Source organism: Neocloeon triangulifer, unplaced genomic scaffold (genome assembly GCF_031216515.1).
Source record: "Neocloeon triangulifer isolate White Clay Creek 2 clone unplaced genomic scaffold, ASM3121651v1 ptg000009l, whole genome shotgun sequence".
Lineage (NCBI taxonomy): Eukaryota > Metazoa > Arthropoda > Insecta > Ephemeroptera > Baetidae > Neocloeon > Neocloeon triangulifer.
The window spans coordinates 2,590,379-2,602,476 of NW_026775551.1; the positions used below are offsets into that span (position 1 = coordinate 2,590,379).

The 12,098-nt window shown below is 38.2% G+C and overlaps 1 protein-coding gene across 1 annotated transcript in view; it reads left to right on the forward strand.

The window, feature by feature from the left end:
• Window positions 1–11,614, forward strand: part of LOC132195188 (toll-like receptor 7) — a 34,357-nt gene extending 22,743 nt beyond the window's left edge. The window contains exon 2 of the mRNA XM_059617011.1: window positions 10,956–11,614. The gene's annotated coding sequence lies outside the window, so the exon portion shown is untranslated. The remainder of the gene's footprint in view (window positions 1–10,955) is intronic.
• Window positions 11,615–12,098: the final 484 nt, after the last annotated feature.

Below are 12,098 nucleotides of genomic sequence, written 5' to 3' on the forward strand. Positions count from 1 at the left end.
CGTGTATTTGGGCCTGCTTATTCCTGCGTTTGAACCGGGATTATAAAGTATACGTGCGGAAGAAAAGAAATAAATAAGAAAGCGTGTGTTCAGCTGCATGCAAAAGGACAAACAACTCGGCCGCGAATTGGCAAATAAAACTCGGGCTTTCCGCCCGCGGCTGACATGGGTTTTGAGGAAAGCTGGAAACGGTCGGCCAGATTTGTTGGAAGTTCTTTTATTGCCTGAAAGAATTGTCCGAATTCCTTGCGGCTGGAGGAAAAAAAATTAAAACTGCCCCCAGGGTGGAAACGAACTTGAGCCTCTTCATAAACACGCGCGTTTCTATAAATTCAAACAGGATCGAGATCAGAATTAAAATTTTCTTTATGAATAAAAATATTCTAAATTCATATAACTGTGTGTATTTTCAAAAAAAAATTGAAATTAAAAATGTATTTTTTGGTCAGAACAGCTCTAGAGTGAAAATTGCTCTCTTTATCCAGCACTTTTTTTTCCTCATTTCGCTCCATAAAGCAGCTAGACTGAAACAATTTGGTCTCAAAATATCCCTCTGGGAATTTCCTCTCTCATCCTGATGATAATAATTTTGGCCGCTCCCGTTTTTTTGCCTCTGCAAAAAAGTGTGGCGAATTTTTGGCACAACCCGTGGTAAAAAGCAGCCCACCGGAGCGCAACTTGGAACGGTCAATTATTAAATGAGCCTGGACAGGCGTACGTAACGAGCCGAGCTGCGCCGGAGATATCATTTTGAAATTCCCCACGCTCCTTTTAATGTAATTTATTTGTCACCGGCGCCGAGGAAGAGGAGGAATTTAAAATTTCGACCCCTCTTCCCGAATAAACAAGTGGCGGCCCAAAGTAGGAAACAATGATGTTAATAATTCAACACGCGCGCTCCAGGGCCCCCTACTTTTGCGTGCCCTTTTGACGTCGCCAGAAAAGAACACACAGCGGCCTTATTTTCACATTTTTCTCTTTCTGGGCGGAAAAATTGCTGCCGGCCATAACGATAATGTCTCTCTGACTCTCGGCCATGCAAATAGGATATTAAATCATAAAATTTATTATACGAGGACGATATTGCGAGCAGAGTTATGCGCCCGATCCACTGTATGTTGTCCCTAAGGCAAGACAGCGCGCACCGCTTTTATATCATATATAAAAAAAAAGTAACGCCCGGCCCTGGATGCTGCATCGCATGCTCTCGGATCGAATCTTGCTCCTTCATCGCCTCGCGTCTTTTTAGCTTTTATCCGGCAAGCAGCTCGCCAGGAGCAAAAGTGAGGAGCGGTTCACGCAAGGCCGGCTTGGAAACTGTGCGGCACACGTGTGACTGCTTTTTCGCCCTCTTTCCTCCCTAATTTTTTTCAATTAGAACCGCTGGGCTGGCAGGGAAAGAGAGAGCGCAAAGTGAGGGGCTTTTTGGAGAGAGGAAAAACGCAAAAAAAAAAATGGCTTGGCGAGAACGCCTTAAGGAGGTTGAAATTTATTTTCTGTATAACAGAAAGTTAGGCTGATGTTTTTCGCAAAACCGTTATTAAAATATGGAGCTAAATTTCTGAAGCACTCTTATCACGAAAATTATTCGCATAAAATTTTTTTTTAAAAATCTCCGAAAATTGATTTTAATTTCCTCTCTAATACTTATTTATTTTCTTTTTTTCTGCTGCCATTAACTAATTACCGATGAAAGCAATTCCTATGCGCAATTTTATGCAACCTTGTGCTGAAATTATGAAAAATTGCGCAGGATGAGGTTGGTCTTGTGACTTTTAATTATTCAAGTGAAGCTCCGCGAGACAGCTCAGCCAGCAGAGCTTAATTGGCATTATCATCGGGCTTATTAAAAATTTAATTCAGCGGCCGTGGTGTTGCGGATTCCCTCTGCTCTCTCTTCTCTCTCGCAAGCACTCTTTCATCTCACCAGCTGTCGTTGAAGATTTAACACCGTGAGCAAGAAGTCTTTCATATATGAAATTGCCAGATGAAGATTACATACACAGAGCCGGCCGGCGCATTTTGAGTGCTGTTTTAGCTGCTCCGAACATGAACGCCGCGGTGTATCAGCCTAATGGATCATCTCGCGCGCTCCCTTTTTTTCATTTCAAAACGAGGTTTGAATAAAGAAAAAGAAGCTCCTTTTTATCTTTTGCAAACTCAGCAAGAGACGTGTTTCGCTTCTTCTTATCTATTCTAATTATTCGAGCTTCCTTCTGCCCTCTTTTGACGTCGCCTCGATCAATCATTCACGATTTGAAACAATTGGCGAGTTTGAAACATGTGGCTCGGTGTGATATTTAAAGGCCCATAACTATTCATTATTCTCTTAATGTCATACTCGTTGGCGGAGATAAAATTTTACGACGGCGCCGCTCTTCGCTGAAAATGCTCACTGCTGCTGCGAAATAGTAATTTTTCAGCGAGACAAAGTACAAATTGCTTTTAAGCAGGTAACGAACGGCCGAAATTGAAGCCACTTAGCTCTCAGTACAAAGCATATGAATCTTTTTTACAAGTCGGATAGATGATTATTTTAAAAGCATTTTTACAGCTTTTCGACACATCCCGCGTGAGCCACGCGTTATTATTTTGCATTAATATAATAATTTCCAGTTTTACGGCCGTGGAGTGCACGCGGCGATTAAAATAAGATAATTTTTCCAAACAACAACAACAAGTGCCACGCTATTTTCGGGATGAATTATCGCCGCCAAAAGCCAATTACGACCAAAATATATTGCTCGCGAATGCTAATTCTTTGGCTGCACCTCCCATATACAAAGTCTCATCTCTCTTTTTTTTTTATTGAATTTCCATCTCGGAACAGACAAGACTTTATACACAACACACGCCGACCCGGAACCGAACGGGTGATTTATAATTATTAATTTAGAATTGTGATTAGTCTCTGTTCTGAGCGCTCTGAGGCATGTACGAAAATAAAGAAGAAGTGTTGCTGCGCGTGAGTTAGCGGCCAAATTTATTCTTTCATTTAACGTCGTGGCTCGATATGCAGCGTTAATTTAACACTCTCCATTCTTACTCACTTGCTAAATATGTTAATTGAATAATATTACAGTTCCCAGCCTTGGACGAGAGAAGAGGTCTGTCTCTCTCTCGGCTGAGAAATATATATGTAATAATAAAAAGAAGCTTCTGCCGAGGAATATATATAATAAAAGCGGGCGAGAGAGAGATGAGAGATGCCTTTTTATTACACGCGTCTTTTCTGTCTGATATATACGCCCGCAGCCAAACAACCGACCGAAAACGAAATCTTCTAACACTTCTGCCGCTTTTTTTTATTCTCAAGCAACAACAAAACAGAGACCAAATCATTAAATTAGCGAGAAATTTTTGATACAATCCATTTTGAAAAGAAATTGCTCTGTGCGCGCATGAGTGTCGTAAAAATTGCAATTTTAGAATGATTTGCTCGTAAATCTAGATAAAGGACACTTTGCGCTGCGCTTTGACTCCGCGGCTCTAATGTAATATTCATGCGGACGGTTTAATACAAAATAATCCTATCACACGTGGCCGGGTGCAAAAACTTGCGAATATAAATCTCATGAATAAATTTTATCGCGCATTTAAGCCGACGTGAGCACAAAACGCACGCAGCCACCGGATTTGTTTTTTTGCCAAAGTCAGTCTCGTCGCCGACGGTTTTATTTTTTTATAATATCGCGGTGTTTTAAGTTTGTGTGCGAAAATTCAAATTGCTATTTCGCGCGCCCACAAAGGAATTTTCGCAGCCTTTAGTGTTGTTATTATTATTTTTAGTTAACATAAAGAGGCGGTGCGGCGGCTTTTCTTAAGTCAAAAGCGGCGAGCAGTCAATTATTTTCTTTTCCCTCGCAGCAGACATTGTCAAAAAAGAAGCTAAATTGCTTTTGAACCGCGCGCGGCGAGACACGAAAAAAGGCAAAGTCGATTTTCCGTTCTCTCCATCAAATAATACAAAAAAAATCCACACCTTTTGAAATTTTTCTTTGGAATATTTATTTTCGAATTCGTCGAGTCACTGCGCCTTTCGAGTGTCCCTGCACAACAGATTTCTACCTGCGGCTGCTCATTGGCCGGCATATGCGGGGTCACAGTTCACATTAACAACTGTAAAATGTTTCGCTGAGAGCGAATTGTACATGCAAGAATAATGAGTGACGCATGTAAAACTCGCCAGAGTAAACTTGACATTGGGCTGTTGGTCTCAGGGCGCAGCACTTTATCATACTTTTGGAGGATAATTAATATAATTACTCATCTGACATCATCAATACGCCTTATAAGGGAGGACCGGGATGCGGTGGCACTTGAGACTGGAGTTTGGAATTTATTTTCTATAATGGCTGACATTTTTTGTCCATTAAAATTGTCGAGGGAAAAATATATATTGAATTGGATGAGAAAAAAACTCAAATTTAATGAAGCAATTTATTTTTATTTGATATTAGATACGAGAATTTGGATTTATAAAAAATGCCATTTTGGCCCGTTATTTTTTATACATTTTATGGATACGTGTGTTGCAGAATATTTTTTTTTTCGCAAACCGGTCATTAGTTTGATTTGTTGCGTTTCACATAAATACAGCAGCAACCGGGTTGACCTGGAAAACAAACGATAAATCGTGCGCAGGAGAGAGGAAATGAAACCCAACTGCACTGATGCCTTTTTCCATCAATAACCAGTCGATCTGCATTGATTGAGCGAGCTGCTGTGTGGCGATAATGATAATATCACGCCAAGTGCATATAGAGTGATGGCCTAACTGTTCCTCCGGTTCGCCTCGCCGCCGTTAAAAATCGCCACATACGGACAATGCACGTTCCCAATAATAATCACCGGATTGATAGCTTCTTTCTTATGCGGCAGTTTATATATTCGAGAGCACATAGCAGTTCCTCTTTATGCCGCTTCAATTGCTTTTGCAATTCACCAACGCGGCATTATTCGGCGAAATCGTGAGGATAATGCACTACAGTTAGCTCCATTAAAAGCTTCCTGATGCATTGTGCAAGACGTTGCTATTGGTTTTTCGAGCGAAACCAATCACTCTCAGCTGCTTATAAATATATATAAAACTCTCTAAGCAAGAAGTCTGAGAGTTAGGAGACGCGATAATGACATTAAGCTTGAAAAATTTCCAAGGTTTCCTTCGGCAGACGTTCGTATATAAGCGGTTTCACTTTTGTATTAAAAAAAAAAACCGAGAGTCATTGACCAGCACGAGCCTCTCGGATTTGACATGCGGAGAGGCTGCATGATTATTTTGCCTCGAAACACATACACACGCCCATATAGCGCACCGTGTAATATTTTTATGTCCGTTGAGAGGCGGAAATTTCTTCATTACGGAATTAAAAAACCGCAGCCGGCTTCTCTCTCATGCAGAGAAAACTGAGTGAGTGGCTTCATGCGTGAAAATTGTTGTGGAAAATGAGTTTTGATTGAAAACTGCACGGGGAAAACCGGAATTATATGAATTGCTGCATTTAGGAAAAAAAATTTCATTTCATTTATCTAGAAATCAATTTAAAATTGAAAAGATTGAAGCATGTTTAAAATTTATATATTATTTTCTGATTACAATTAAAATTAAACCACCCAAACATATAATTTCAAAGTAAAACAAGCCATAATGCGTAAAAACATTTGTCATTTTTTTTTCAAAAGATATCTTAACGTGTGGATTCAGAAACTGAGCAAGAAAACCAATGCTCGGAAAACAAATTAAACTGTCCAAATTTCAACTTTTAATTGGAAATTTTAATTATTTTCACATGATTCAACTCTACACACACAATCTACAAAAAAAAAAAGCGCTGTAAAAATTAACAAATATTTGTCAGTTCGGCTGAATTTCCGTTCCAGGAGCCTTTATATTTTTTATTCATCATAATGCACAAAAGCATAACGCAATCATGGCTGCGCGAAATTCGATTGATTGGTTCGCATGCCACCCCCTCCGCAACCCCCGTTGCGTATTACGTCTTTGCCGACGACAATTTTTCAATATTTGACGACGGATTTGCGCGCGCCCACTAATTTGCAGCTGATAAATATTTGGTCTACGCAAGGACTGGCCGAACGAGAGGGAGGCCTAATCTCTCTCTTTCACGGCGTCCGTCACTCAGCTGCGGATGACAAAACTGCAAACCCGGCACGACACCCTCTTCGCGCCGTGACGTCATAAATGATTAATGATGCACTAAAGGATTTTGTGTGTTCGGCGCTGAAACACGTCCCGTGTTATTTCGTTTGCAGCCATTTTTCCATGTGGTGAGCAGAACACTCGTCGTTTTTTTCCCTCGCCAGGCCGCACATGCGGACGCGCCAATTGAATTTAAAAATTAAAACGGTGCGCGGTGACACTGGTCGCGAAATTTCCGGCCGCGCGCGGAATTAATTAGTTTTTCATGCGTGGTTTGCCAGAAAGGGGAACGGGAGAGAGAGAGAGAGAGAGAGAGAGACACGCTTTCCGGTTCATTTGAGCAAGTTGATTAATCACATTTTTGCCGGTTCGCCAAAAACTGCTGTTATAAAATTGATTGACGTCACTTTTGCGGCCGAATGAATTAAAATTGACCGCAAAGGAAGTTAAAAGGGAAGCAAAAAAATCAGTATATTTGTGTTTCATGGAGTTGAATGAATTGTTAAATTATTAATTGGTATGGGTCTATTGTCGAAAATAATTTAACTATTTTGTTTGAAGAAATTGACACTCGAGAAAATGAAGAGATCGGGCTTTTCCTCGTTGCAAAAATTGTCTATTATTAACAAACGATTGAATTTTTTAATAAAAGCAATTTTTGCAACGAGGAAAACCCCGATCTAAACTGCTTATTTTTTTACAAAATATAATTCTAAATTTAAAAAGTTTCAAGGAATTTGTTGAATGCAAAACAAAAAAAGTAATTTTCATTGGAGGGAAAAAATACTTGGCCAAAAAAAATATACCTTTTTTCAGTAAAAATTTCCAAACAAAAAAATTAAGTGCGCAAATTTATTTCTCTGTGCCCTTAATTTCTGCTCATCTTTTTTTTGGAACCTCCGTGCGTATAAAATTTGATTGCTCCTGTGCCACATTCAAAATTGCTCCCACCGTGACCTCCATTTTTTTCAATACAAGTCGCGACCGCAAACGCATCAAACAATATATATAAAATTCAAACAAATATACCGATCGATTGGGGTCTCGTCCAAAAAAGGGCCGGACGCCAATTTTGTCTCTGAGATGCGTAATGAACGCGGCAGGTGTTGATTTTGGTGTCAATTAAGAATGCGCAGTTAGGCGCGCATTGTTTGTTGATATTACGGCGTCGCCTCTGCTCCTTCTTCTTTTCGCCATTCGCGCGGCTTTTTATCAGCGCGGCGTGCCAAGTCGCATTATTATGAAACGGAAAATTTGCCAAGTCACCATATTGGAATTGTTCTCGCGACGTGCAGTCGGCTGCGGCATTTTTTCCTCTTTGTCTCACTCGGAAAACATTACACGCTACACATCGCACTCTTTTATTATTATTATCTGCACCATTGTGTGGCCATTTGCGAATATAACTGCGTCTCTCTCTCTTTCTCGCCACGCAGATTTTTCTATTCAAAGGAGTAAAAATGAAAAATTAATGCCCTGCCCTCCCTCGTGGATGGTGTATTGGAAAAACTTTTCACGCGTGCCTGCGCCCCCGACAAGGGAAGTTTTCTCTCCGGTCAGGTATTGGGAAAATTTATTCCCGCACCGGTGCTGGCGAGCGCGTCCATTGGAAAAAATTATTGGGCGTAAAAATTGAGTTGATTTATCTGCGAAATTGGCCTGTAACGTGGGCGAAAAACGAGAGGTGCAGGAGAGAAAGGGCGTGATGTGCACTCATTATTTAGAAATTATGTATATGTTTTGTGCGAGGCGAGATTTGCAAAGGAAAGAAAGGGTTGCATAGCTCATACAGTATCATGAGTAAACATGTTTAAAATTTACCCATTTTTTAAATGCAAACTAAATAAAAATATATAACATATTTAATTGTTAAATTTTCCTTTTATTGTTTTTACAACAATAATTAATAAACTTTTATTTATTAAATTTTCATTTAAATATTAAATTTAATTTTTAAGTTTGTAAAAAAACTCATTTGTTTATTTTTATTTTTGTTTCTTACAGATTTTTAACAAGTTACTTTGTTTTCTTTTAAATTATATTCATTTACAGGAACGTCAAGTATTCATATTATAGGTTTTGAGTTAAATAACAAATAATAGATGGTTCCATACTTTCAATAGCCTTGATTATTGATTATTTTGTAATATAAATTTGTGTTAACTGAAATTTTACACTCTCGAAGAGTTTTGATTGTAAAGATAAATGGTAAACTAATTAAAATATATAGAACTGACATTGAGGAAAGGATTAATTTAAACCTTGGCAAGCTGCAACGGAGCACTGAATAAAAATCATATTGTTTTTATAAAATAAAGTGCTGATCTTCATTAAAGGAAAACATTTGGGTCCTCTTTTCCATCACGGGCTGTTTGTTTGACTTTGCGTTGACGTTCGATCGGCTCCTTGGTACATCGTCGAACTGCAGCTCGCAGTAATTAAGACCTGTCGGCGCGAATTTGTGCGACACCCACCTCCAGAGCAGGATGCACAATTAATCACGCGCCGGGCCAAAAACAATACCCTGGCTGTGTCGATGGCACGCAAAAGAGCGCTGCCTCGCGCATTCATTAATGTTGATTGACGCGCCGCGGCAGCTCTTTTTATTTTTGTTTTCGGCCGCTTGATGGATTATGACTGGAGAGGTTAAAAAGTTAACCTTGCAAAAAATTACTCTTGCTATCACCGGCGCTGCTGCGCTCTCGCATTTATGAATAATTGAAAATAATTTCGCCCGCGAGAGAGCTGCATAAACTCGACTAATCAAAGGAAATTGCTAATGCTCGGTCCAGTCAGCAGCAAAGAGGGAATGCCTAATGAAGGATTATATATACGGCTGCTGTGCTGCTCGTCCGTAATTATATATACAAGAAACGTCGCGGCCACAACATCATCCCGACCGCAGAAAGTCGGAAACTTGTTCCATGTTTTTGTAATTATTGTTCCGAGAGAGAGATAATTTGATCGTACTTATTTACGCAAATCTGGATTTAACCGAGTTCACGTGCATTAATCACGAAAAATTTAACCCTCTCGCGTCGTGTCTCGCACGAAACTTTAAAAGAGCGAGAGAAAGAGAAAAGTTTTGCAATCAACGAGCCACTTCTTGCCATAACTCTTTGTGCTCGAACCCGCTCCTTGATTTATTGGGCTTTATACCCACGTGTATTATTAGCCCTCGACTTTCTGCATGAAAGAAATCTAATTAAAAGCGGCTTGCAAAGAGTGCAAACTCGGAGAAATTTCTTTCAGATATTTTCTTCAAAAGTTGCTGGCTCTTGGTGGTCTGATTTTTTTTTTGTGAATTTGAATTATATGCAATTAAAAAACTTATTAAAAACTTAAAAAAAACTGCTACAATTTTCATTTTAAATTTATTTCAAAAAGCCTTTTAGTATCATAAATGCATATAATTAATTGAAATAAATCTGCTATGTTTTTGAAGAAGTTGACACTCGAGGAGATGATCATGGAAATGAAAAGCGATCGGGCTTTTCATTTCCAAAATCTGCTATGGTTTAGATTTTAATTTTACTATATTTATTTAACTATTTTAATAATATTTTATTTTAATTTTTATTTAAATTTTTTAATAGCTTAATTATTTACTAAAATAATTAATAAAGTAAAATAAAATTAGTAATTGTATTTGATTTAATGATTTAATCATTGTGGCCGATGAGATGTTTTTATCACAGAAGTTTTTGCAAAATTCCTGCTTGTTGTGGTGCCGTTTTGTCCAACATTTGATTTTTCTCGAATAAATTGTTTCAACAATTGAATGTAAACATTGTGGACAAATAAACAAAATACAAATACTAATTAAATATACAACTTAAATTTATATGAAAGTTACAATAATTATAAATTGCTTCATTTATATATATAAAAAAAAATGTTTACAAAACGTTCACAAAAATAAAATCAGCAGTTTCTATACACATTTTATTTCACAGTTAGTTTCAAGTCCAAGAGCGGCCAAAGCCCGACTCATTGTGAGTGTGAACGACCTCGGCTGGAAATTTGCATGGCATATTCCTCGCCAATCAATTTTCCATCAATCCGGCGCGGCGCACATGGGCGTGCGAATTCCTCCTTTCGGATTGACTGCGCGAATAAAAATATCTGCGACTGCGAGCGATCGGATTGCTGGTGCTCGCCTCAGCATTCCATCAGCAGTCAGTCGCGGGCGTGCATGATTATTCATCGAGAATTAATGACACATCTCACTGCGCCATTTATTTTTCCTCGCGTATAATTATTCGCGCGCAATGGCCGCGCGACGACAGCCTGTAATTTCGCACGCAAAAAGAATCAAGCCTTGACGAGAGAGAGGAAAGTTGCAGCACAATCGCGATCACAATAACACGTCCGCCGCGTCCATCAACATCTCCATTGTTGCACATTAGCCGGTGCTGCAGCTTTTAGAAAATAGACGGAAAAAAACCTCTCAACCCTCATTAATTGGAATGAGTGTTCACATTTTTATCCTGTGTCATTACTCACTTATTCTAATCCCGACGCTTTTGATTAACCAGATATTTTGACAGCCGCACAAAAGTGATTTACATTTTTCAAACGAAAAACGGAAGTCGACCTTTGCTGTCCCTCGAACCGAAAATTAGCGCAGGAGAGGGGACGTGTAATTATCGTTCTGCCTTTTTGATATTAACATTGCCAAGCGAAATATTTTCACATCATCACAATCCATCATGGCAGCGCGTGTATAATTATTTTTAAGGAAAAAAATGTCCCTGGCCAGCGTATTAATGGCACGTATTAATTTCTGTTTCAGAATTCAACCCACGTCGCACTTCTTCTCGCCGCCTCGATGTTTTCCAACCAGTTCGACCGACTGAAATGACGCGAATGGAGCAAAAAATCCAAGCATGTAAACGGCAGCAGCAGCGTTTTGATGGCGAAGAAGATTATTTTTCCTCTTTCTTGCTTCTTTCAATGATCATACAAGACTGATAATTTTGCTTTTTGATCGTTTTTATTATATTAAAACGAGACGACTTGAAATTTTTGAAAATAATCAAACCCGAAAGGAACATTCCCGATATGAAAAAAAATAACGAATTTTAAGAAATTTGCATTAATTCTTCTTTCAATTATAATAATAATATCTTTGCACAAAAGTTGATAAATATATTTTACTCTTGCCGAAGACGCAAGATATTTACTTTTTCCATCTTTTCTCTTTTTTTATTTTGGTACTTGAATAATGACAAATAGCAAGATTAAAAGTATTAATGCTGAGAATCTGGAGTCTTCCTATGAAGTAAGGTTAAATTTTGGACATAGCGAAAAAGACCTGTAATTGTTAATTACCTATTTAAAATAAAATTCATAATTAGGAATGCGATTGGTTACTGAAAAGACGCGGTTGCTATTGTTTGACACGCATCGGTTATTTATTAAAAAAAAAATTATTCAAATACGAATTAAGCATGAAGAAGAAAGAGTCTTAATTAAACGATGCTTATAGCTTTTCAAACTAGTCAATGTGATTTTGATGATAACGAGGGATTTTTGTATTTGTCATGATTAATAATATTGTGAAGAAAATGGAAATCGCATAAAATAAAAACGATTTTGGAAGAAAGACGTGTCTCATCGACAGTATCAATGAGAGTATAACTGCCTTGTACTTGTATATAAGCGCGCGTCTTGGATGAATTTTTTTAAAAAAAGTGCAAGTTCAATCGTTTTGAGTGTAATTCCAAAAGAATTCATGAAAAGGTGCTTTATCCTATGTGGAATTAAAAAAATTAATTGTTTGTAAACGATGATGACGATACTCTGTAAATAATATCCGACGAGCAGCTTAAAAAATAATGAGACGCGAATGAAATTACTCATCTCGCCCGCATTGTTTAAACTTGATTAATTTTGATCGCTTTCATTTGTAAATTTTGTGTAAATAAAATTTTAT